General features: G+C 46.4%; 1 protein-coding gene and 1 non-coding gene across 3 annotated transcripts in view; one reads left to right on the top strand and one right to left on the bottom strand.

Annotated features, from left to right (window-relative positions):
* The window catches only part of TBC1D1 (TBC1 domain family member 1), a 363,204-nt gene that overhangs the window by 105,662 nt on the left and 230,214 nt on the right, over positions 1 to 27,328 (bottom strand). The window lies entirely within an intron of this gene.
* Positions 1,565 to 1,637, top strand: TRNAG-UCC. The gene has a single exon. It is a non-coding gene; the product is annotated as a tRNA-Gly (tRNA).

The following is a 27,328-nucleotide window of genomic DNA, read 5'->3' as shown; positions in this document are numbered from 1 at the left end:
AACCACTGCATGGCCAGAGAAGTCCTAGCAAAGCATTTTTAAAGGCCAGGTAAGGGAGAGGCATCCCAGGGTAAGTGATCAGCTTGTGCACAATTCTCTGATTGGTTGATGGTGAGGTAACAGGGTGGTGTCACAGGGGTTAACATTATCAATCTTTAGGGGCCAGTAGATCTGGGGGCTGTGTGCTCATGGTCATCAAGTAGTTAATTTCTTCCATTTGGTGGGGTTTCACATACATCTGTAAAACAACTGAGGAAATGTGCATCAGATACTATTATCTAGGTCCTTCAGAGAGGAGCTGAAGCAGAGGATATGGGTGAGGGGTCTGTCCCAGGAAGGCCCCTAGGGTCCTGCTCGGTTAGCAATTCATCCAGGACTGTTTGTTGCGTGATGATCCTGGAGCTCTCGTTCATTAAAAGTTCATTCACTCACGATAACTGAGCCCATCTGGGTGAGGACACATCGGTGAACAAAACAGACACTGCCCCTGCCTTCATGCCACTCACAAGCTCCTTAAATCGTCCACCTCGAATGACAGACCACTGAGCTCACCCTTGTCGTCAAGAGCCCGCAGTTGCTATAAAACAATCCCATCCAAACCTCAGCCCCGGTCTCATCATAGAAAAGGGAGCTCCTTGTGCAAGGAAACGCAGAATGTGATAACGTCACAGAGGACAGATCGCCAGCTGGTGACCCGGGGGGTCAGCACAGCTTGTTGGAAATTTTGTAACAAATTTCTGATATTGGCACACGGTAGTTCAAACAAATCAACATTCCCATTTCAGCAGATGCATTTGTAAGAAATAATAATTCTCTATTCAAAGAAAGCTGAGCTGTGTGTGTGAGTGAACGTGTGTGTGTATCTAGATGTGTTAGCTCACAAGTATGAAATGAGGAAGAGTGCACTTTTCTCCTTGTTTTTTTATCTAGGCATCCATGGTGGTCAGCGTCAGGGAAAAATTACAAGCGTTGGGGGCTTCTGTGTCCAACTCTCTAAATTATTTATCTGCATGGCCTTGGGGAAGTTACTTAACTTCTCTGAGGTTTTTTCTCTGAGGTCTGATGAGATTTTCCTCATCTATAATATGAGAATAACTCTACCATTTTTCATGCACTTACCTTGCACCAGATGCTGAAAATTTTAAGTATATTATATAGTTTAATTCACTCCCTCAAATCCATTAAGGTTTTATTTATACTGATTTTACAAATGAAGAGTCAGACACAGAGCAGCGAAATAACTTGCCTAAGGTCACAAGGCTGGCAAGTGTACAGGAAGTAGGATTTTAACCAGGGATGTCTGACCCCAAAGCCCACACTCTCCAGCACCTCATTCTACTATGTTCTTGCAGGGTGTTTCTGGTAGGACAGGTTCGACTGCAGGTGACCAAAAAACTCAAAATTCTCCCTCACAATTTTCAGGGACTGCAGCTCCATCTTGGTGCTTTACCATTGCCAACAATGTCAGCCTCCTGGTCTAAGATGGCTGTTCACGTCCAGCCATCATGTCCACATTCCAGTCAGCACAGAAAGGAAGAGACCAAAAGGGGCATGTTCCAGGACTTCCCTGGTGGTCCAGTGGTTAAGACTCTGCACTTCCACTGCAGGGGGCACAGGTTCAACCCCTGGTCAGGGAACTAAGGTCCCACAGGCCCCACAGTGGTGCAGCCAAAAAAAAAGGAGGGAGGGATGTTCCTCTCCGTTAGTTATACTTCCTGAAACTCGCATGCAGCACTTCTGCTTACATCTCCTTGACCACATGGGCACACACAACTACAAGAAAAGCTGGGCTAAATGATCTAATTGAAGGAAGTCATCTGCCTAGCTTAAGAAACAAGTGGGATTCTATTATTAAGGAGGAAGGGAAGAATGGATACTGAAGGACAAGCTCCATCACACGGGGTTATTGAAACTATGAGGGATAGTGTATATGAGATACACTAGTAGGGTACCTAGTAGGTACCTGGAAGATAACACTGTTTGCTATGTATTATTGTTGACCTATATCTGGCTTCCTGCGGAACACACGGAAAAAATCATGAATTCAAATCAGACAGGGAAAGGTCACAGGAAAAGGGTAAGAGGAGGAAACATTTTTAAATCACCATGATATATGTACTCGGACCTCCCAGTTCACTCGCACCGAAGTGCCACCTTTGCTCGTTTGCAGCATCCCTGGGACTGTGTGGAGGCAGATGAGTAGATGCTCCAGCAGCCATCCCTAGCCGGACCGGTCCCCACCACATGACCTGCTGGGTGATGCTATCACAGGCGACTCTCGGTAAGTAATGTCTACAGCAGCCGTTAATGGAAATGCCGTTTTCATCACGGTAAGAAATTGAAATCTCAGCCAGCTTCTGTGGGTGCCATCTGACCCAGCCCTCATTTCTCATCAGGCAGTGTGTTATTTTCATTCCCCCTCCCGTGATTAACCTTTATCCTGAAGGGTAGAGGAAGCAGGGTAATTGAAATCCCCAGGAAATCTTCACATCATACTGCCATTTAACAATCTTCCTCAACCATCCTGATACCAGGGCTCTGAGTAAGTAGGAAAGGACCACTTTTAATTTGGGGAGGAGATATTATCTAGCACAGAAGGTTCCCAATGGCTGCCCTGAGTTGAAGTGACAGACACGCAGCCAGTCTGGAAGGGGAAATAGGAAGGGGAAAGAGAGAAAAAGGACCCACATCATTGAAAAGTTCTCAAATGTATGGGACAGCTTCCCTTGGGTGGCACGGACGTATCTGGGGGTATGGACACTATGCTTGCCTCCCCCAGCACAAAGTATGTCTGCAGCTCAGTTTGGCTTTTGCTCTTTGAAATGCAAATGATCTATGGCTGCACAAATGTTCTCCCTTGTTCAGAAAAAACTGAACTGAACGCGGTGCAGAGCTGCTCCCTCAGATGCCCCTTTCCTCTGAATTCTGGGTCATTGTCCCTCAGCTCCCGATCTCTCAGAGGCCCCGTGTCCTTCCTGTCACTGCGGGCTCCTCCCTTGCAGCTTTTATTTTTGCATCACCCACTCGACAGAGTAAGCAAGGAGCTAATAGATTTGCAGCAAAGAGAACATCTGCCAAGCCGTGCAAGTCAAGACATTCAGTTCTTTAATTTTGTTGAGAAAGCAAAAGCACTGGTCATCCCCCTTTCGGCAAAGGCCCACTCTGCTTACAGCTTAAGGTCTTATCTCTTCCCTGTTTTTTTCTGCCATGGCTCATTATATGACCAAATAGATCCTGGCTGCCATTTTCTTAGCTCAGAACTGATCCCGTATCAACCATGTGCAAGTAATTTCCAGAAGGGAAACTATGGTAAAAATCAGGAAGGAGGGAAACTTTGATTTTAGCAGACAGCCAGAATCAAAGGCTCCCCCTAACCTCCTGCACCCTGACATGTTGCAGCCATGACCAATTCGACATGGAATGGTGATGGGGAGATCCACCTAAGCCTTCCAGAGAGCCGAAGTCCTTCTGCGTTTGATTGCTAAAGATGTTTGAAGGAGGAAAATTGTCCTATCCCTCATTTATTCATTCACGTGTTCTCAAATTCTTCTTCTTGCTTATTGTCTCTCTTTTAGGGGACACCTCTTTTCCCACCACTGACAGAAGTTCGTGGGCACTGGAACTAAATCCATCTGTTCATCTCTTGGAGGGCATCCTACCCCGACTTACAGGTAAACTGGGATTCTAGGCTGGGGATCATTGCACTGTTCATTCAGTTGGATTCAAGTTCCCTCTTCGAGGCTGGAAGCTTCCTCATCCCCACTCTTACCCTAAATCATGTTTCATTTGCATCTGCATATCTAGGACACATTTGAGCCTTTAGTAGCAGAACCAACAGGAGACCAGCAGAGTCTGACTTACCCTCACCTTCTCCTTTGCATCTCTGAATCCAGTGAAACCACTCGATGCCTCTCCAAGACCCCAGGTATGGAGCTGACCTTTTCTCCCTGGCCTCCTGCCAGCAGTGCCAGAGGACAGACAGCGAGCCAAGGAAGGACAGAACCGCAGATCTTAGATTTCATAGTTATGAGGAAACTTGGAGACTATCCATGCTTGTCACGTTACAGAGGGGAGGGCCAAGGTCAAGGTCAAGCACAAACCCGTGGCAGAGCCAGGCCCGGAGACCGAATCTCCTCCCAGTTCAGGCTCTCTCTGATGTCCCCTGATGAAATGCTGGCTGATTGGAACCAAATGACATCCCCCAACGCTAGAGCTCCCACCATCGTGGAAAGATATCAAAGAGACATAAATGTAGAACAGTTGACAGAGAGAAAGGGGGAGGAGATTTTCTTTTTTATTTACGGACATCTGGTGCTACTATTGGCCTATTCACAATGGGGGAGACTTGAATGGATCTGAAGGACGGGAAGGGAAACTAAGCTTTGGAACAGGCCAGCATGGGTCTAAATCCTACCTCTCACGCTTACTAGCTGTGTTACTTAAACATTCTGTGCCTTGATTTATTCATCTGTAAAATGGAGATAATAATACTATCTACTCAAAAAGTGAGGATTAAATGTCATTTCATGGAAAGCACTTAGGAGAGTACCTGACACATAGTTAGCTGTTGTTACTATTACAAGGGAAGGGAAGCATGAGGAACAGCCAGGAGAAAGCCACAGCACATCCGTCCAGCCTGACTGTAAGTAAATCGCCCTCCCTATTTCTGGTAGTGTTGCTAGCAGACAGTATAGTGTGATGAAAAGGGCCTGGCTTTAAAAACTGTATTAGTTAGTATATGGTGAAGCTGCTATAACAAAAAGGCCCCCAAATACCAAGACTTAAAGAACAAAGAAGATTATTCCTCTGTCACATCATAATCCAGATGGGGACTGTGCTGGTAAGTAAAGCGGCTCTGTTATTTACAGTTGTTCTAGAATCTTCGTTCTTTGCAAGTTGTTGCTCTGCCATTCCCATCAGGATCTTGTCAAACTGAGTCACCACCACATCCAGATTTTAGCCAGAAGGGGAAAAGAAGAGAGCATGGAAGAGGCACCCATAAGCTTAAGGTTCTAAGAAGCAGCACAATGATTTCTGCTCACATTTAAAATGGAAGAATTCCATCACATGGTCACATGTAGCTGCAAGGGACGCTGGGAATGGATTCTAGCTAGGCAGCCACAAACCCAGAAAGGTGGGGAGAGCAAAACTATGTCCAGATCCAGTTCTCTCTGTTACTAGTTGTGTTTGGGGGCCAGTTATGTGACCTCTTCCACCTCTTTTTGCTCATTCATTTAATCAATCTCCATTGTTACTTCCTCTTTCTTTCCAAAAGTACTTCCTGAGCACCTGCTACGTGCCGGGCACTGGTCTAGGTCCAGGAGATACAGTTTTGAACAAGACAGAACAAGCCCCTTCCCCTCTGAGGCACACTCACTGCCAGGCTAATGAGGAGCCTTTCAAGGACCTTTTCTTTTTATTCTAAATTCATATTCACTTTCATGCTCAATTTTCTATTCTTATTTTTTAATTAATTTTCTAAAAAAGGACCTCAGATATACGTGTTCTTCAGGCCCCACAGAACTTGGATCTGCCCCTACTGCTCTCATGGAGAGAACTTCCTAGTTGGGAGAAAGAAGGTAAACAAGTAAACAAATTGGGAATGCCCTGGTGGTCCAATAGCCAGGACTTTGCGCTTTCACTGCCAGGACATGGGTTCAATCCCCGGTGGGGGAACTAAGATCCTGCAAGCCACGTGGTACGAGCAAAACAAACGAATGAACAAAAAAAAACAAGTAAACAAATGAACATATACTGCATTAGATGGTGATGAGTGTTAGGATGTAAGACAGGAAGGCAGGATAAGGGGAGAGAACACTGCTATATTTCACATGGCTTGAGATCCTCTCTGAAGGGGTATTGCAGAAATTGAACAAGGGGAGTAGTTCCTACTTTTTACTGCGGTAAAGACTACGGTGATTCATCTTCTTACACACAGATCTTTGTGTATGCTCCTGATTGTTTTTTTAGAATTTATTTCTGGTAGTGGAGTTAATGAGTTAAAGAGACAAATGTTTTTAAGGTTCTCAAAACCACATGAATCCTCTCTTTTGACTGAGACTTCTCTTTAGGAGTATCAAAGAAGCAATGGTAAAGACCTAGATGTTGAGGAACTTTAAATATCATTTTTTCAAAACTTAAAGAGGCTCGAGATTTTTTTTCTTGGCCATGCCACATGGCTTGCGGGATCTTAGTTCCCTGACCAGGGATTGAACCCAGGCCCCGGCAGAGAAAGTGCCGAGTCCCAACCGCTGGACCACCAGGGGATTCTCAAAGAGGCTCAAGACTTTTAAGGGTTACTTATATCTGAACAGTCTGGGCTTCTCCATGCCTTAGTTCCTACCTTACCCATCCCAAACACCTATATATAATTCCTTATTCGAGAATTATATCTTAAGTCACAGAATTTTAGTGCAAGAGGGAACCTTGGTGCTGACGAGTCCATTCCAATTATGCCTGGCTTACCCTAGCTTCACGGTGAGTTTATGGTCAAACTGAGATAAAGCGTCAATCTCTCGATTCCTGTGTCTGCAATAGAAACCGATCACAAAATGAAATATGCCTGCTGTGTTTTGTGACAACGGAACTTAAGGCTGAAGTTTTAAATAAATACCCACGGATAGGGCCTGCCAGATCTACCCACCTTGTAGGTGGTTGTGAGCATAATAAACGTAAAGTACATAGGACTTCAGCGCTGGAACACTGTAAGGGACATTTAAACTTTAGCAATGGATACTACTTTGGTGGCAGAGCAAGGGGAGCGTCTCAAGACCAGATGTGGGCCCCGTGGGAAAGGGAACAGGTATGGAGTGCTGTGGGGTGGTCAGAAGACCTCGGCAGAAAGGGGCTGGCTGTTATACCTTTGGCAGCCCTGGAGCTGGGGCAGGAGTCACATGAGACCACCCAGAGGGATGGAGAACTTCAGCCTGGATCAAGGGAACCACAGGAGACAGGGGCCCAGCTGGAGACCTCTGCAGAGCCCGTGCCAGGGCTGGCTTTAATCATATGCCAGGCCACCCCACAGAGGCCAGCTGCCGGCCCAGAGGGCTTCGGCCACCCAGCCATGTGAGAACTATCTTATTCCCTTACCTCTCCCCTTTCTGGGCTTCATTCCAGGCATGGAGGGAAACAGCAGCTAGCAAGGGGAGGAGGGGAACAGAGGGAGAGGAGAGGAGAGGAGAGGAAAAGGACCATGTCCCCTCTCCCAGGGCAGGCTTCCAGGACCAGGTCGGTCTGAGCCAAGGGAGGAGGGAAGATTGAAGGCTTGGTTGCAGAGTTTTAACGGTTACTTGGGACTTGGAATGCTAAGATCTGAAGTGAGCCTACTTTTTGCAGCTCAAGGGACTTTTTTAATTGCCTGAATGTGACAGTAAGTTCCTTGGCTTGCCCAAGTCATCAGCGGGGGTAGAGGGCTTCTGTTGCTATCAAATAAAATTTAAAGAGACAATGGGGTCCCCACAAAACTCGAATCTGCCCGTACTGCTCTTATGGAGTAGACAGGTGATAGACAGATGATAGATAAATGATAGATAGATAGATAGATAATAGATATATACATACATAATACACGGATGATAGATATATATTTATATAAATGATAGATAGAGATATAGATACATAGAGACACAGAGACATACGTACATACAATGTACGATGATAGATAGATAGCTGATAGATAGATAGGAGAGTTGCATTTTGTTCACAAATCCTATTTCGTGCTTTTCCAGTGTGCCAGTACACATGATTTTAATAGTCATTCTGGTTGTGTCACACACATGCATGTTATCTTTCTAGACAACCACCTTCCACTAAGAGGACCCACTTTTATTCCACTCTGGCACGCTCACTCATGAGTTAAAAGTAATTCGGGGGCTTCTTTTTAAACTTCACCTTCCTGATTGCACACATAATAGTCTTATTTTCTATAATCCTTTCACTCCCTCGAGCCCGCACACATTATATGGGCCACTATTACTCTGAACTCGACTTAAGCTTAAATTGCGATCATTGACTTCTAATGTCTCCGAACCATAGAGTCCCACAGAGTGTTTTCATGGTCCTCGAGGTCTTCCCCATCACCCTCCACTGACCGCCTGTTCAGATTCCACTTAATCAGTTCACTTATTTATTCATTTATTCACTCATTCATCGTTTGTCGGATTGGGTACCTTCTTCATGCCAATCACCCTGTGGGGTGCTGGAGATATAAACTTGAAAACTGAATGATACACAGTCCCTGCCCTCAAGGCACCTACCATCTACTATTCCATGATACAGTGGATATTAAAACATTGTGATAACAGGGGATAAGGACAATGTTGTTATTACAGGCAAGGTGCAGTGGGCGCCCAGGAGGGAGTAATTGACTATCCTTGGTAATGGGTCAGATCAGCTGCACAGAAGAGAGCACCAAGGAGCTGAAAGGGTCAGTAGGATTTTCCCAGGCAGCTGAACTGGGTGGGGCAGGTGGAGGGGACATGCAGGAAACACCAGAAGCTAGAAGAGGCAAGAAAGGATTCTCCTCCACAAGTTTCAGAGGGAGCATGGCCCTGCCGACACCTTGATTTCAGACTTGTAGTTTGTGGTACTTGGTTAAAGCATCCCTGAGAAATGGATACAGGCATCCAGGTGGAGCTGTCCAGTTGAAAGGTATGGATGAGGTCAGACCAGTCTTCTTCTAAAAGCCCAAGGAGATACACCTGAAACTAATACAACATTGGACATCAACTATACTTCAATAAAAATAAATTAATTTAGCTATTAAAAAAAAAAAGCCCAAGAAGAGATGACTAAGGACACAGAGCACACTGGGGCATATGCTGGAAGAGATTTATTCTGCCCAGGGTGGAGAGGAGAAAAGGGGATTGAACAGGGAAGCTTCACGATGAAGATGACATTTGAAGAGGGCTTTGAAGAATCTTTTTGTCTCTTAGCTGATGATCAACTCCTGGGAGCCCAGTCTACAAATCTATTCAAGTATCTGACAAATATTTATTCAGCACTTTGTGTTGGGCTCTGTGCTAGGCTCTGAGAATAGAATGGTGAGCAAAACAGGCACAGCCCCTGCTCTCACGCAACGGATAGTCTGACAGAGAGACAGACTAATTTCTGTGAATACAAATAACCACCAGAAAAATACGTAATCATCACTCTGATAAATGATAATGAAAGGCAATTACCAAGTGTTAAGAGAACATATTGCAAGGAAGTTGTTCAAGCCTGAAGGCTGTGAAAGCGTTTTTGAGGAAGTGAAGGGGGGGAAGGGTGGCTCATACAGATTTGAGGATCTGAAAGACAGCCAGTCTCACTGCAGGACAGAAACAGAGGGACAGCTGATGCTGGGGACAGGCAGCAGCCATGGCTCAAAGGACCTTGAAGGGTTTAGTCTTCATCCTACAAGTGACGGATGGAAGGGAAATGCAGTCAGTGAATTTCAGCAGGGGCGCCAACAGACAAGATCAGATTCGGGGGTTTTGTTGTTGTTGTTTACATCACCTTGATGAGAATAGTGGGAGAAAGTCAAGAATGGGAGCAAACAGAACCGTTAAGAAATTCTTGCACTTGTCCAGCCCAGAGCAGATGGTCTCTTGAACAAGGTGGTGGCAGTGGAGAAGGTGGATTTAAGAAGTGTTTCTCCAGGTTCTCAGTGAAGGGAAAAAAAATAAATGAATGAATGAAACCAATGGTCTTTATCTGCAGCTATTCCCTATTCTTCTCTGTCTTCAGGTTTTAAAACACTGTCTCCCTGAAAAGTGACATTGATGTCTCCATATGAAACGTCTTGACATCTGATAATGGTGACTCAGTCTAAGAAGAAGGGACATTAAATGGCGTTCTGGGAGATGGTGAGACTCTCTCCAGTAGGGGAAAGGGAAGAAGAGAGAACAAGAGGTTGGACCCCTGAAGACTTTCAGAGGCCATGGAAGACCCAAGGCAAGGACCTATCTGAAGAAAGCGGTCCCTACATTACCTGCCAGCCAGTAAGCTTCTCTCATCTGATACTCCCCAAGGAGCATGATTCACAGGCACCGTGTTCGGAGGAAACATAACGTACAGTTGAGCTCCCCTGAAGCACCCTGCAACACAGTGTTAGCATCTAGAAAGCACCAAAGTTTCTATAGTCAGATTTAACTCCTTTGTTGCACTTAAACTCTGGACATCGCGGATGAGAATGGAGTCCAGACTATGGCTTCTGCATGGCAAGAGAGGGTGTGCTTCTTCCCAGGGGTGTGGCACACACCTGAAGTTCTCCCGAGCATCGGCTTCCCCGCGCCTGAAGGGGGCAAAGCGGTAGTCCTGAATGACGAGAGACTTGGCCAGCTTCTGCAACTTGGGATGTGTTGGGTTCAAATTGTTCACTCAGTTGGGTACCTAAGACGCTGCACTAGGTGGGCCTGGTATTCCCTTTCCTCCTCCATCGTGACAGGGAAGGATGGAGATTGGAGGAATGAAAGGCAGCCAGCCGTCTTTGAACACCCAAAGTGTCTCACAGCTGATAGAATCTGAAGAATATGGGGGAATTGCTTCAAATCTTACCCTCTCACTATTGTTCAACAGATGCTGGAATGGACTCTGGATTTAATTTAAAATGAATACTATGTTTTCATCCTAATTAACCACACAACAGAAGCTACTTATGAAGTGAACAGGTGACTCAATATTTGTTTAATAGTGACATCATATTCACAGTTTTGCCCAAATTCCAATGACCTTGAGCTCCCCTTGCCAAATGGCAGGACCTGAGTCCTCCTTTAGAATTTTCCCATTCTTCTTGGACAGTCCCAAACGGGTGTTGGTCTCTTGGCCACAGGAACTGCACAGGGCTGTCCATTGGCTTTTTCTGCAGAAAAAGTCCACAAAGAAGACCCTTAAGGAAACCTCCCTGTCACCACGGCTGACAGTGTGGAGACTGTCAGCAGCCCCGCCCCACGCTTATCCACAGAGAAGTGTTACTCATTTATTCCTTTCACTAACTACATCAGAGCCTCAGCCCTCACCCGCCCAGACACACACACACACACACACACACACACACACACACACACACACACACAAATGCAAATTATTATATGCGTGGAAAAGGAGCCAAAAGGTCACACACCAAGGACTTTTCATAACGGTGAAGACTCCCGGAGCACGAGTGTCTGGGTGTTTCTCATTTTTGTCGGCTGACATATCCGCTTGCTTTGCTTTCTTGCCGTCATTTTGCCTTGCAATGCTCTTTTTATTTTGTATTAAGGAACATTTTGTATTTTATTATATAGTGCTTTCATTTTTAAATATCGTTTTAGATATTAACATTTGGCTGATAACTGGAAGCCCTCCAATTTATTCTGGTCTTCCTGTAAGTTGCACTGAACCCTTTAGGAACTGCTCTGAGTGTTATCTGGCTTAGTGTTTCAACCTAACACGGAAGCTGGTGAGAGCTGGCATCTGTGGGCCCTCACTGCGTGCCAGGCGCCGTGCCAAAGGCGCTTTCCACGCACTGGGCCACGCCGCCCTCCCCGGAACCCTGGCGGACACTGTAACCCCCAGCACAGCAATGGGGAAACAGCGCCTGGGCGGAGTGGATATCATCTACAAGGCAGCATGGTCGATGCCAGATGCCTTGTGCAGAGACCCAAGCCGTACTGGAGCCACGAGGTCTGCTGGATGCCCTTCCGAAGGCATCTGTTAGGGCACTAGGGTGGGGTCTTCCTCAGGCACTGGCTGGCTGCTCTCTCAGGGGAACATCTCTCCTCTCACCCCAAGCTCCTGCATCGCAGAAGAAACTGAGAAGGGCTGGGCCCCTCTGTGGAAACTTGCCCACTCCCCACCCACAGGCAGAAAGTCAGCAAAACTCAGCCAGCCCATGTTCAGAGCCGCCGTGGTCCTGCCAAGCCTGCCCCACCCAACCTCCTGTAAGAGCTCCAGTCGACAGGCCCAGAAAAGCAAACGGGCCTTCTTGGGATAGAGAAAGGAAAAAACCACGCAGCTGCCACCTAATTGGCATTCTAAACAGCTAGAAGCTTCCAAGCGCAGAAATGAATTAAATAAGCTTTTTTTCCCCTTTCAGGGTGGAGTACAGCCTCCAGGTTTCCACCCAAGTCACACCCTAGCAGCTGCTATTTATAATATCTAAATGCCAGATGGAACCTGCCGGGGTGAAACAGAAAACAGAGAGCTGGACAACAAAGGCCCTTCAAGCCCGGTTGGGCCCGGGAGCAGATGCCAACCCCGAGGGAGCACCTGGGGACTGGGCAGGGCCCTGAGGAGGGCTGACCCTCCTGCCCAAGTGGAGCTCCCCCAGCCAGCAGAGAGCACGCTGTTGGATGCTTCTCCTACATTCCCACAGCCCGTGGCACACGGCTGGGTGCTGGGCAGGGACTGGGGCTCTCTCTACCTGTTGGGTCAGGAGCAGCCAGCAGAGGCCAGGAAAGCTCACCCGGGGCCAGCAGCCGGCTGTGGAGCAGGCCAGACCCAGCAGCTGGGTGGGGGGGGGGGGGCCTCGGGTCCAAGCAGAGGCTGGAACAAGGTAGAGCAGGGTGCAAAGGGGGGACATGAGGCAAACCCTGATTTTCTCTCTTAGCCGGTGTGATTTTCTGCCTTATTAACCCCTGGGGGACTCTGCTTCCTTATTTGTGAAACACAGGCAGTAATTACATCAACTGAATGGGATATCTGAGAACACTGAATAGACAGTAAGCGCTTAGGGTAGTTCCGTAGCATTGAAACAGCAGCTGTTCCTATTGGATTTTTTGCCCAGATACAAAAATGCCTCTGTGTGACTTACAGGGCAAACGCAGGTCCCTCTCCTCCTGGAGGGCTGACAGCCTTGGAGACGGATCACATCACAGCTTCCCAGTTCCTGCCCCTGATGTGCCAATGCAGACCGGAAGGCTGGCTTGAGCTAAACAGGCACCAGAATAAAATCCGGGTAGTATCCTGCCGCCCCTGCTGCCCCTGCCGCCCTGGCCCGCTGGTCGGCTAGCGAGTGAAAATTGTTTCTTCCGAAACAAAAAGCCCGTCTCTCATTCTCTGACGAACTCCTCCCTCCTGTGTCAGTGTAGCTCCACTCTGCTTTTCTCTAGGAACGTTCCTGACATTCAGACCAGCCCGAAGTTTCTTTCAGAGTTTCTAGAGCAGTGCTGTCCTATGGAAATATAACGCCGACCACGTAGGTCATTTTAAGTGTTCTACTAGCCCCATGAATGAAAAGGAACAGGTGAAACTGATTTTAATAACAGATTTTATTTAACCCAGTATATCGAAAATAGTATCATTTCAAAATGTAATCAATATAAACATTAGTAAGGAGATGTTTTACAAAATCTGGTGTGTATTTTATGGTACATCTCAGTTTGCTCTAGTTACATCTCAAGTGCTTGGTCTGCACATGTGGCCAGTGGTGACTGTATTGGATGGCACACCCTACAGCGCTGGCTTGATTTACTGTTGGTCTACCGCTGGGGGGCCTCCAGCTTGAGTCTTTGATGCCGCCTGCTCTGAGGTTCTGACAAGGGTAGGGATGTCGGGAGACAAGCAGCGTTCTGTAGCAGGCCAGTGTGAAGAGTCAGGAGAGACTGCCTTCTCCTAGCCAGTCCCTCGACAGTTTGGGTATTAGTCTTGGGGTGAAGATGGGTCATGGGCACTGTGAATAAAACATAAAAAGCTGGGAACCCCCTGGCAGTCTAGGGGTTAGGACTCGGAGGGCCGGGGGTTCAATCCCTGGTCGGGGAACTAAAATCCTGCAAGCCTCGCGGCGCAGTCCCACCCCCCAAAAAAGCATTTGCTGGGCTTCCCTGGTGGCGCAGTGGTTGAGAGTCCGCCTGCCGATGCGGGGGACACAGGTTCGTGCCCCGGTCCGGGAAGATCCCACATGCCGCGGAACGGCTCGGCCCGTGAGCCATGGCCGCTGAGCCTGAGCGTCCGGAGCCTGTGCTCCGCAACGGGAGAGGCCACAGCAGTGAGAGGCCCGCGTACCGCAAAAATAAATAAATAAAAGCATTTGCCCCCAGAAGAGCTAGGGAGCTGAGCTTTGAACAGCCCTCACCGCTTCAGAGGAGTTGGGTTCCTCCCCTCCCTCCAAGCTCTTGCAGCTGCAGTGAAGGTTGCAGTCGGGAGGAGGCTGTCACTGTTGAAGAATAAAAGGAACCACCCAGGGAAGGGGTCCCATGCGGGAAGGAACAGGAAGAAAAAAGAGTGAAAGGGAAGAATCTTCAGATCACCAGCTGCAAGGACATTGGCAGCCTTTTCACACAGTCTCAGAAAAGCCTCTTTGGTTTCCAAAGAGTCTGCAACATTTTTAGGCTTGTGGCCTCTGAAGGCTCAGTGAGCCTCTGCCTGTTAGAAATAGTTTCCAAGACATCACATGAAAAATATTTCTTTTGGTGCTCTGAGGACCTGAGCTCACTGAGGTCTCCTCCTACCAGTGAATGCCGAGGAAGGCACTCCCTGACTGGTGAGATGCTAACAGCCGCACTCACCCCCATTAAACGACAGGATTACGATGCCTGTCTTGTGCAGAAAATGTGAGAACCTTCTGGAAAACCCTGGAAGGGGCCAAGATGGGACTTTGTGGCTGGTAGCTACCAGTCCTGAAGCCGTGGAGGCAACGCGTGGTTTTGCACGGGTCCCCACCCTGCTGGAGCCACTGGTTCCTGGCACAGCCCTGGCGGCCTCCCAAGCCCTGATTTGGCCTAGCTTTCCGAGGCATTTGCCCTCTCTGTTGACTGCTCTTAATGCAGCCTGCCAAGCCAGTTACTGAAAGGATTTGGAATCTGAGGAGTAAGAAAAATCACCACCTATGCTCTAGGGGAATTTATGGGAACAGCCTGAACAAAATGACCACTTCCAGGAAACCTGGCTGTAGTGCAGCCCTGCCCTTCCAGAAGCACCACTTGCCCCCAAATTGAGCCAGTGGGCAGAGCTGGGCCTCCCCTGATTTTGTCTGGGCTACTCTTATGTCCCTCCAAAAAAAGACCACACTGGACACCTTGTCCCAGAAGATATAAGGTCCCAGAGAAATTGCTACAGCACACTCTCCGGAAAAATAATTTCCTTTCTTCTTATCACCATAAAATCTCAACGATTAAAATGCTGAGAAAATGAGGTTTTTCTGATAACTGGCGTTTTCTGGTTAACAGGAAACTGGTTTTATTTTAACCAGTGATGCTGAAAATCTCTGTCCCCTGGACCAGGGCCTGGCCTGTTTTTAATCATACAGGACCCTGCCGGGCTCCAGGGCACGGTGCTTCTAGACAGCACGGGCCGTCGATGTAGAACACACTGCGTCGACCCTGATTCCAGGCCTGCCGCTGGCTTCTGGCATTCTGTTTCTGTTTGGTGTTAGCCGGACCCTTTAGATGAACTCATTTTGTTGTAGTTATGTCGCTTTACCCTAAAATCTAAGCATAACCCTTCAATTTGAGGGCCCAAGTTAACTGGGTTCCAGTTGAGAAGTGGCTCTAGTCAGAGCAAAATGTTTAAGGCCCACATCTAGCCCCTGACCACATTTTGACTACAGGAGGATTTTAGCGTTCACTTGGCAAGGGCATTTCCATTGGGCTCCCCATGAATTTGCTGAAATTCTAGTTAATTCTGTAGTGTGTGATTGCCTGGTTTATTTGTAAGGACTACCCATCGGAGCTGAGCTATTCTGTTTCTGGAGCCGCTCATACGATCAGTTATGACATGTTTATTTTCTTAGATCAGCTTAAGCTGATAAGGCACTTTTGAGCCATTAAGAATCTTGTAAGTCAAGATTGTTTCGATAGATGATTTTTCTGGTGGGGGGTAAATCAGATGAATCAAGGCCTCTCCCTTGATTGGGCTATTATCTTAAATGTGTGTGACCATCACATGCTACTTTGAGAAATGGTGCTGCCTCCTTAGGAAGATCTGCTGCCAGCTCGCTCTGTTTCCTCTGGCTCACACCCAAGGACCCGGAGAGACGAGGCCACCCCAGAGAGGCAGAGGGTCAGTCAGGAATGTTCCAGGGCCGCAGGGCCCGTCTGCAACCACGCTGGGCACAAGAGGCCACAAGAAAATATTCCAAATTAATGAACATGGAAGAGGCTCACGGATTTAAATCCTCAGCACAAATCTATTTGAAGACAGGCCTTGCCCTCACAAAACTGACTTTCCTGTGACGGAGACAAATCGAGAGGGAAATAAGTACGCAATCTGCTGCTGAGGGCTAAGTAACAAGGACAGAGAAAGCAGGATAAGGGGAGAGGAGGTAAAGGGGAAGAGGGGGCAGTGGGTACCTGTCAGGCAGGGCGGGCAGGGTGGCCTCTCTGAGAAGTGACCTGAATGGAGAGAAGAAATCCAGTGCTTCCAAAGCAGAGGAGCAGGGGGTGCACATGCCCTGCGGAGGGAGTGTGCTGGCCGCCGGAAGAGCAGAGAGATGGTGTATCTGGAGAGCAGCAGGTGAGGAAGAGATAGGAAGGAGGGAGAGAGCGGGGAGGGTGCAGAGCTGGTGAGCCTCTCAGCAGAGCCACAGACTGTCCTGATGTCCATTCTTTCTGCCTCTTTTCAATAATGAAGTCGCCCGCCGTCTCGGTGGGGCTCGTGGGCCTCTGCTAGCGACCACATCTTCCAGCCTCGAGTGCAATGGAGTGTGGCCACGTCATTAAGTTCTTGCCGTTGGACCATGAATGGAAATGGGTTCTGCTGCGTCTCGGTTCAGTGCTCACAGAGTGTAGTGTTCCTCCCTCTCTTTCATCCCGTCCTACAGGTGGAACCCAGACCTGGTGCTAGGGAACCACCTGGTCCATGTAGACCAGGGGAAGGCCCAGGCAGAGGTTCGGAAAGTGGGGTCGCTGGGCCTGTGACATCAGCATCACCTGGAATCTTGTAGAAATGCAAATTGGGGGAGCGCCCTCCAGACCTACTAAATTAGAAACTTTGGGGGTGGGGTGCAGCAATCTGTGTTTTAACACACCCTCCAGAGGATTCTGATAACCTTGGGTCTCACAACCACTGCAGGCTTTCTCACCATTGGTAATACTGACATCGCGGGCACAAACTTCTTTGTGGTAGGGGTCTGTCTGTGCCCTGTGGGATATTTAGCAGCAGCTCTGGCCTCTACCCACTAGAACACAGCAGCACACACCCTCCCCCTACTTGTTACCACCCAAAATGTATCCGTACACACTTCCTCTAGTATGTATATCTTCTTTTGGAAGAAGAGATAAGAAACTAATAAAGTGATTACCTTAGGGTAGTAGGACACGGGTGGAGGGGGCTTTGGAGGGCTTCGCTTTTCTTCTGTATATTTCTGTGGCGCGCTCGAGTTTTTACCATGTGTATTGCTGAAATAAATCTCTAGGCCCAAGATGGGTCCGCTCCTTCCCAGGGTGCCGGGTCAGCAAACTGAAACTTAGATCTAACATCCACATCCCATAAATGCTCCGCTTGACCAGACACGCAGTGTGTCCAGTCAGCCAGTTCCCGAAGGCCAAGCCAGCTCCAGGCCTCCTCACCCCCAACAAGGGTGGCTATGTGGCCCCAGCCAATCAGATGTTTTCTGTTTGTCTCTTGCTCGTTCTTTTGTTTTTTGGGGTTTTTTTTTGCGATACGTGGGCCTCTCACTGCTGTGGCCTCTCCCGTTGCGGAGCACAGGCTCCGGACGCGCAGGCCCAGCGGCCATGGCTCACGGGCCCAGCCGCTCCGCGGCATGTGGGATCTTCCCGGACCGGGACACGAACCCGCGTCCTGCGTCGGCAGGCGGACTCTCGACCACTGCGCCACCAGGGAAGCCCCTCTTGCTCGTTCTTTATTCCTTATCCTATAAAAGCTTCTTGCCGTCTGCCCCATTTTTTCAGTTCTCTGGAAGCAGATTATCCATTTCATGCAGTGTTAAATAAAGTTTGTATCATCTAACTTGTCTTCTTTAATCTTTTTTCAACAGGATGTAACAATAATGGGGAAGAAATGTTTTAGAAAGACTACATATTGAAAGAGTGGAAACTAGGTTTCTTTACCACCGTTCTGACACCAACTCCAGCGTGTGTGGGTTTTCCCACACCACCAAGCAATTCTCGGACTCCTGCAAAGTGTCCTACAGTTCAACTCAATTCTGAGGCTACCTGGAGAGAGCATCAGACCCCGCAGGTTAAGGGCTCAGCCCCACTAAACCACCCCCGACCCTCCCGCCACTTCAGATGCCAACTGTCAGTCCAGGTTGTCACCTGCGCTTCTGAGGGGCTGTAGATTGGAGGTTCCCACAACTCCCAACTTGGGTTCAATCAATTTACTAGAGTGGCTCACAGAATTCAGGAAACCAGTTTTCTTACTAGATTACTGATTTATTACTAAAGGATATAGCTCAGGAACAGAGCCACATGGGAGAGATGCATAGGGCAAGGTATGGGGATAGGGTTTGGAGATTCCAGCCCTCTCTGAGCACTCCACTCCCTGAATGCCCACGTGGTCACCAAACCAGAAGCTCTCAGAATCCAAGTCCTTTGGCGTTTTTATGGAGGCTTCATTACATAGGCCTGATCGGTTAAATTATTGGCCATTGGTGATTGATTCAACCTCCAGCCCCTCTCCCCTCCCTGGCAATCAGAGGTTGGGACTGAAAGTTCTAACCCTCTATTCCTGGTTGGTTCCCTTGGCAACCAGCCCCCCTTAGGTGCTTTCCAAAATTCACCTCATAACATAACAAACGACACCTTTATCAGCTTAATCACAGGAAATTCCAAGGGTTTTAGGAGCTCTGCTCGGAGATCAAATATATATTTCTTATTATAAATCACAAAATCACACTTCCTATAGAGCTTCTCAGCATCCGTAACATGTGCTAACACATTTTTAATCTCCAAGGGGAGCCGAATCCTGGAAATGCTGTGCCTCAAAACACTTCCAGAAGCACCCATCTGGCCAACACTGATGCCTTGAGCTTCCTCAGTGCAGGAAACAGTCGAAGGTGGCCAAGGCTGGGCATTTCACTGGACGCAGGCCAGTCCTTCCACTTGGGCGAGACACGCGCTCTGAGATATGACAGTTCTTTCAGCAACTTTGGACTGGCCCCTGGAGTTTTTGTTCTTGAGAGGAGTCCTGCAGGTAGCCTTGGTCTCTCTGGTTTGTACCTCACTTTGTGGATGAAGCACCTGCAAGTTGCCCAGGAGCTGGAGGAATGGGGGTTTGGGGGCTCCACCGCCCTCTAGACCCCATTCCCCACATGGCCCACGGCTCCTGGACTGAGCTAGCCATCGGCCCTGCAGGCTCCCTCCCGAATGCTTTGCCTTCTCCCGTCCCCTCCAGGTGTTGGCAGATTCTCCTCCTCAATCTGCCCCTTTTCAGGGGATGGGGAGGAGGGAGGTAAGCGAGGATGAAATTTTAAACCCTGGTGATCATTTCTGATCTTTTCCACTATTTATCCCAAAGTTCCTCAGGCACACAGCACACCTAGTGGTCTATTAAAAACAGTGGAAGTTGGCTGTGGGTCTGTCATATATGGCCTTTATTATGTTGAGGAAAGTTCCCTCTATGCCTACTTTCTGCAGGGTTTTTATCATAAATGGGTGTTGAATTTTGTCAAAAGCTTTTTTTTGCATCTATCGAGATGATCATATGGTTTCTCTCCTTCAACTTGTTAATATGGTATATCACGTTGATTGATTTGCATATATTGAAGAATCCTTGCGTTCCTGGAATAAATCCCACTTGATCATGGTGTATGATCCTTTTAATGTGCTGTTGGATTCTGTTTGCTTGTATTTTGTTGAGGATTTCTGCATCTATGTTCATCAGTGATATTGGTCTGTAATTTTCTTTTTTTGTAGTATCTTTGTCTGGTTTTGGTATCAGGGTGATGGTGGCCTCGTAGAATGAGTTTGAGAGTATTCCTCCCTCTGCTACATTTTGGAAGAGTTTGAGAAGGATAGGTGTTAGCTTTTCTCTAAATGTTTGATAGAATTCGTCTGTGAAGCCATCTGGTCCTGGGCTTTTGTTTGTTGTAAGATTTTTAATCACAGTTTCAATTTCAGTGCTTGTGATTGGTCTGTTCATCTTTTCTATTTCTTCCTGGTTCAGTCTCAGCAAGTTGTGCATTTCTAAGAATTTGTCCATTTCTTCCAGGTTGTCCATTTGATTGGCACAGAGTTGCTTGTAGTAATCTCTCATGATCTTTTGTATTTCTGCAGTGTCAGTTGTTACTTCTCCTTTTTCATTACTAATTCTATTGATTTGAGTCTTCTCCCTTTTTTTCTTGATGAGTCTGGCTAATGGTTTATCAATTTTGTTTATCTTCTCAAAGAACCAGCTTTTAGTTTTATTGATATTTGCTATCCTTTCCTTCATTTCTTTTTCATTTATTTCTGATCTGATCTTTATGATTTCTAACTCAATTTCGTTTCTTTTTATGGCTGAGTAATATTCCATTGTATATATGTGCCACATCTTCTTTATCCATTCATCTGTTGATGGACATTTAGGTTGCTTCCATGTCCTGGCGATTGTAAATAGAGCTGCAATGAACATTGTGGTACATGACTCTTCTTGAATTATGGTTTTCTCAGGGTATATGCCCAGTAGTGGGATTGCTGGGTCGTATGGTACTTCTATTTTTAGTTTTTTAAGGAAACTCCATACTGTTCTCCATAGTGGCTGTATCAATTTACATTCCCACCAGCAGTGCAAGAGTGTTCCCTTTTCTCCACACCCTATCCAGCATTTATTGTTTCTAGATATTTTGATGATGGCCATTCTGACTGGTATGAGATGATATCTCATTGTAGTTTTGATTTGCATTTCTCTAATGATTAATGATGCTGAGCATTCTTTCATGTGTTTGTTGGCAATCTGTGTATGTTCTTTGGAGAAATGTCTATTTAGGCCTTCTGCCCATTTTTGGATTGGATGGACCTAGAGTCTGTCATACAGAATGAAGTAAGTCAGAAAGAGAAAAAGAAATACCATATGCTAACACATATATATGGAATCTAAGAAAAAAAAGAAAATGTCATGAAGAGTCTAGGGGTAGGACGGGAAAAAAGACACAGACCTACTAGAGCATGGACTTGAGGATACGGGAAGGGGGAAGGGTAAGCTGTGACAAAGTGAGAGAGTGGCATGGACATATATACACTAGAAAACGTAGGGTGGATAGCTAGTGGGAAGCAGCCGCATGGCACAGGGAGATCAGCTAGGTGGTTTGTGAACGCCTGGAGGGGTGGGATAGGGAGGGTGGGAGGGAGGGAGACGCAAGAGGGAAGAGATATGGCAACAAATGTATATGTATAACTGATTCACTTTGTTGTAAAGCAGAAACTAACACACCATTGTAAAGCAATTATACTCCAATAAAGATGTTAAAAAAAAAGAATCAATTGTTTCTAAATAGACAATGAACAATTGGAAACTGGAATTTTAAAAACAATATATAATAAAAAATTGAAATAAAAATAAATAAATAAACCCACAAACACAAAATAACTGTTAACGATGAAAACTTATTATGCCAGGCCTTAGTATGGCCTGACTTGGAAATTTAGTTTCAGAGGCTTTTGTGAATATACCAAGGAAAGAGGACTTAGGTGTATCTTATTGCCACAGGCCACCAATAAATATTTGCTTAACGGAGAAAATATTAATATATAGTATAGGAGAGAATCTGACAGATGCTTAGAATTACTGAGTGATAGCAATGCTCAAACTCATCTGTGATCAAACACTATGAAGTATCCTCCTAAGAAAGGATAAACTTATTACAAATAAGAAGTGAAAATTCAGTTGTGGAGATACTTTCAGTTTCAGCTCTGATATGCAAAGAGCTTGGAAGTTGTCGCTGTATTTTGTCCTTACAAGATAATGGTGTACAAAATGAAAATCAATGACTTTTCTCAGACGTGATTAATAAAACATGTAACTAGGAAAGAATTTTAAAACTGTAAAAAACAAACAAACAGTGGAAGTTAACCAAGCCCAGCCTTCAACCCTTGCTACCCAATCAACAACGGTGATCATTCTGTAGCTGCAAAGACCAAATCCTAATCATTTCTTTCCTCATTAAATGAGTTGATAGTCATCTAAGGGGCCCGTAACAGGGCCTGCCTGGCATGTTGTGACTGCTGGTTTTATTTTGTTTTGTTTAGCCATTATTATACCATCATACGCTACACTCGACATTTCTCACCATTTAACAGCCTCTGGAATTATCCAGATTTTCAATGAACAGAATTACACCGTGAGTGTGGAATGAAGAGAGAAGCAAGTGGCATGACCCACAAAGTAAGAGAGATCTCTACAACGATGGGAAAGTGAGAGTAAAGTAGAACTATATATCCACAGAACTGTAGATAAAGCGATCCCCTTCCCAGCCACGGATGCTAACTCAGGTGTCTTCAATTCTGTACTCGTCCAGTGAGACTTCCCCCGCCCCCCCACATACAAGTGGTTCTCAAATTTTAGCACAGATCAGAATCCCTCGGAATCCCTTGGAGGGCTTGTTAAAAAAGAACACTAGCTCCACCCTCTACAGTGGGGTAGAGCCAAAGAATTTGCATTTTAAACAAGTTTTCAGATGCTGCTGACGCTATTGGTCTCAGAACTGTACTTTGGGAACCACTGCCCTTCAGGTGAACTTAGACCCTGGCATTTAAACATGCCTTTTGCTTGAATCAGGTCATGGGTCCAGCTTGTCAACATCAATCAAGGTACTGTCACTCATCGTGTTTGCTTTGCGGCATCCTCGCATCGGAGAGGCACGCCCCCTCTGACAGGTCCTTGTACAGGTCACTGATGCAAATGTGGACCAGCCTGGCTAAGGACAAAATCCAGGTCAGGTTAATTAACCCCCTAGCTTTTAGGCTCACGTCAATTCACTATAATTACAGCCATAGTTCTCAATCCTGATTAAACTTTAAAATCACAGGGGAAGCTTAAAAAACAACCAAAAAGAAAAAAAACAAACTTAAAAAAAAACCTCTCCAGGTGATTCTAATGTGCAGCTAGGGCTGAGAACCACCATCTAGAGGTCTTACCGGTTTAACCTGTTAAATCAACCCAGATGAACTGTCCTGCCCATGTAACTTTATTTAAGTTATCGTGAGAGATGCTGTCAAAAGTTTTGCTGACATCAAGGTACGCTTTCCTACCCTTTCAAAACCATAAAATTCTATTGGCCTACGATGACATAGTTTTAGAGAATCGTACTAATTTTAAAGATCACCTTTTAAATACGTTTTACAGCCTGTTGAGGAATTTTGCCTGGGGTTGATTTCAAACTCACAGCATTGGATCCCTTTAGTTTATATAATCCCAGTGTAGTGATAGCTAACATTTATTGCTTACTAACTTTGTCTCAGCCACAGTGCTCAGTGCTCTTCAAAAATATTCAAACAATCCTATGAAATAGCTTTTATTATTTCTATTTTACAGACGCAAAATCAGGGCTGGATTCTAGCTGACTCCAGGGCCCATGCTCATAACCACCACTGTTGCTTCTATTTATAATTGCCAGGCTCCATCTTGTTCTTCAAATGTTTTATGATGTCTTACAAGGATGTTAAAGATATGAGGAGGCACGAAAGAACTGGAATAAAGACAGACCACAGGCTTCCCCGGTGGCGCAGTGGTTGAGAGTCCGCCTGCCGATGCAGGGGACGCGGGTTCGTGCCCCCGTCTGGGAGGATCCCGCATGCCGCGGAGCGGCTGGGCCCGTGAGCCATGGTCGCTGAGCCTGTGTGTCCGGAGCCTGTGCTCCGAAACGGGAAAGGCCACAATAGTGAGAGGCCCGCATACCGCAAGGAAAGAAGAAAAAAAAAAAAAAAAAAAGACAGACCACAAAAGCTCAAAATGAGTCATGGGTCAGAGCAAAATTCTTGCACATTTGCTAGCTGAAGGGTCACCGGGTCTGGCTTTGAGTGTTCTGGAAATGTCAAGTCAAAATAGGATCACATGTTCAATTGCACAATTGACACTGGATTGAACACAAACATTGCTCAGAAGTACCTGGGAAGCCCTGGGGCTTCTTAAAGACACTGAGGATTAAAGGAATGTCTGCAAGAACATCTTCATGGTCCATGCAGACAAGAGTGTCAAAGGACTCAATAAACCATAATTTACACCATCCGTTTCCTCCCTTATTAAAAAAAAACCCAAAAAACTGGGAATTTTGGCTAGCTTTATAATTCTTCGAAGATTTCTGCATTCCCATTTCCGGTACCCCTTCCACCACTGGCAACTCACTCCAAAAGAATATTAACAGCAACTGAGCAAGTCTTTGCTCTCATGTTCTCAGTACCCCGGAATGTAATTTGAGCCGTCAAGACCTGGAGTTTCACAAAGTTTCTTGACTCGCCTTCCCTTTTGGACTCTCATGCATCAAATCACACCTAATTTTAAGGAATGAGGTTTCCCTTTGCATGAAGTTGATGTGGCCGTGTCCACAGGCTGGCTCTCAGGTCTGCAGGTGAGGTTAGTATAAACGGAAATAACAATGTCACTCCCCATCAGGTGCCCATCACAATGCCCACTGCACCAACTCATCCCTCCTTGTAGCTTGATGATGCAAAGTAAAGAATAGCAGATTCCCTTGTGTCAGGTGAAACAATCAGTGATGAAGCCAATAATTTATCATTTATATGTATGAGACTATACAATAATGGGAGTATTATCTTGAAAGATATTAGTATTTTCTTGTCATCTGAAAAAGACATACTGTTAAAAGTGATGGGGTTTTTGAAAGGAGATCTCTTGACACAAGATTCATGGTTAGAATTATGCATCCTTTGGAAAGTACTCTGCTATCTTCTAACATTAAACCACCCATCTCCTCCTTAGCTGGTCCCTTTTCCTTTTTTTTTTTTTTTTTTTTGCGGTACGCGGGCCTCTCACTGTTGTGGCCTCTCGCGTTGCGGAGCACAGGCTCCGGATGCACAGGCTCAGCGGCCATGGCTCACGGGCCCAGCCGCTCCACGGCATGTGGGATCTTCCCGGACCGGGGCACAAACCCGTGTTCCCTGCATTGGCAAGTGGACTCTCAACCACTGCGCCACCAGGGAAGCCCAGCTGGTTCCTTTTCTTATCCTTTGGATCCCACCTTGAGCACCGGTTCCTCAGCTGAGCCTTCTCTGACCACTCTGTGCAGGCAGCTCCCACCCCATGACGGATTTTTGTTTACTTATTTCCATTACCTGTCTCCCCTGCTAGACGAAAGGACCGCAGGCATTTACCTTGTGGTCTCAGGACCTAGATCAGGGCTTGGTTCATAGTAGGGGCACCATAACCACCTGCTGGAAAGTGAAAACCGTCAAGCAGGCGCACATCAGTGACTGTGCAGGTGGGCTCTGAGGGGCAGGTGGGTCCAATTCTACATCATGAGAAGACAACGGGGCTGTCCCAGTATTAGGAGTGATCACAGAAGCATATGGGGGGAAAAAGAGGGATCCTGAGTGAAAAAACTCATTTTATCCTTTCTAATAACCAAGATGAATAGATGATTAAAGCATATGAAATTCACGAGCAAAGTTGATTACCATGTACCGCAAAGGAAGGAAAATGGATCATGAAATCCTTGGTGGAAAGTACAGGAAGAGCTGAAGTGGGCAGAACAACATTACGTACATCGGTCCCCCCTCATCCCACCACCAAACACACCTGCCTCTACGTCCCTCACGTGCTGCTTTACACTCGCCCAGATTCCCCGAGATGGCACCGCAGGATGTCACCCTGCAGGGGCTAAGAACCAAAGCCATAGTTTAACGGCGGCCAGCGTCAGCTTTTCCCGCAGTTGGAAGAAATGAGGAACACAGAGGTTTAGAAAGAAGTGCTGTCTAGAAGAGCAGGAAGAAGACACCCAAAACAGATCCAAATACGGAATAAGACAAAAACAACGGCAGGAAGATGTAGCCAGGAGAGTGAGGAAAAGCGGATGAATCTGACTGCGAGAAAGAACAAGACAAAGCTGTCTCCCCGTCCCCTTGTCAGACTGTTCAGGCTAAGCCAGTGGTTCTGAGGGGCGGCCCTGCAGTCAGCAAGTGCATGGCTCACAGGGGCTATTTGTACCACGCACACTGCACAGCTCCCCTCTTCTCTGCTCAGCCCAGCACTTTGCAAGCTCCTGGAGGACAGCAGGAAAGGGGCACAGCGGGCACAGGGGCGGGTGAGCGGGCAGCCACAGGGAGAATGAAGACTCCCACAGCAGCGTCTCCTCCACCCTCCTCCTCCCCGTGACGGAGAGCCCAGGGCTCCGAGGAGGGAGCCCGAGGAAAGACTACTGAGAATGTGCGATGGAGAGGGCTTTTTCAGAAAAGGATGTTTGAAGCGTTGCTACTGTTTAGGTCACCTCTTAGCCAAAAACTATGTGAACGTGCTACTCAAACGATCTTGGAAATGCTTTTATAGCTTTCCAAATGAAGAGTTTGAGTGCTTTAAAGTCCTTGATTTAAAATATAAAACTCTTAACACATTTTGATTAGTTTACATTAGTCTGCCCTTAGAGAAGATGGAAATTTACTAGCCAGATTTCAACAAAAAGCTTTGCACAATTGGCGAATACATGTGAATTAAAGACCAGCATGCTTCAATGTGACCAGAAGTGCCCTTTCTGCATTTAGAGGTTGGAAGCCATCCTGTTTTCAGTCGTGGCAGTGTATTCAAACTAACCATCATACTTGGCTGAACTTGGAAATTCACATCTGAATTACTGTATCACAGTCTTAAAACAATATTTAAAATGAAGTGTTTATTGTTCTCCTCAGAAACACTGGATATCAAACTTTTAAATCATCAATAGTTTTAAACTATTTTGCTTCACCTCATTTAAAACTTCTATCTTATGATAAGATTTAGTGAAATTTTAAAATAACTATACACATAGTGGTATAAATTCAAAAGCTTTGCTAATAAGGGTTTACAACCAAAACAGCTGATTATTCACTTTAGAGATATGAAGGCAGTTATCTATGAAGCCTAGGTTCTCAGAACGTTCTTTTTTCATCTTTTGTTATCGATTTCAAATAATGACTGCGGTTGGCTGCTCTATATATCCTAGCTCTTACCTCTCCCTAACCCTTCTGATCATTTCTAAAGACGGCAACAAAAAAACTTTACATAGTGGAAAGTTTCACTTCTATAAAACCAAAGGCAATTAATTGTGTTGATTTTTTTTAACATGACAATGCAAGGGTTTTCAGACGTCTAAAAGTAAAAAAAGAAATGACTGTCAAGAGCAAAACTGTCCCCAGTCAATTCAGACCCTGTGGCAGTAGCGTTCCTCTGCCCTGGTTCTAACTCATGACAGATTAGGGCCCCTGCAGACCCTACATCTCAGGAGAGAAGCTGAGCTGGGCTTCTTACTATACAGATCACCTTCCTGGAAAGTGAAGCAGAACTTTCC

This window comes from Phocoena sinus, chromosome 5 (genome assembly GCF_008692025.1).
Source record: "Phocoena sinus isolate mPhoSin1 chromosome 5, mPhoSin1.pri, whole genome shotgun sequence".
NCBI lineage: Eukaryota > Metazoa > Chordata > Mammalia > Artiodactyla > Phocoenidae > Phocoena > Phocoena sinus.
Note: the sequence above shows the minus strand (reverse complement) of the source record. Positions and strands in the feature narration are given on the sequence as shown.